The sequence below is a fragment of the Arachis duranensis genome, chromosome 4, assembly GCF_000817695.3.
Source record: "Arachis duranensis cultivar V14167 chromosome 4, aradu.V14167.gnm2.J7QH, whole genome shotgun sequence".
Classification (NCBI taxonomy): domain Eukaryota; kingdom Viridiplantae; phylum Streptophyta; class Magnoliopsida; order Fabales; family Fabaceae; genus Arachis; species Arachis duranensis.
The window spans coordinates 90,171,833-90,172,160 of NC_029775.3; positions in this window are offsets into that span (position 1 = coordinate 90,171,833).

Below are 328 nucleotides of genomic sequence, written 5' to 3' on the forward strand. Positions count from 1 at the left end.
TCCGGCAACGGCGCCAAAAACTTGGTGCACGAAATTGTGATCTCTACTTTTCACAACTCAAATAGTCCCCGGTAATGGTTCCAAAAACCTGGTGCTCAATACCATGGTCTAAACATAATTTCACAACTTCACACAACTAACCAGCAAGTGCACTGGGTCGTCCAAGTAATAAACCTTACGCGAGTAAGGGTCGATCCCACGGAGATTGTTGGTATGAAGCAAGCTATGGTCATCTTGTAAATCTCAATCAGGCGAATTCAAATGGTTATGGATGATTTATGAATAAAACATAAAATAAAGATAGAGATACTTATGTAATTCATTGGTG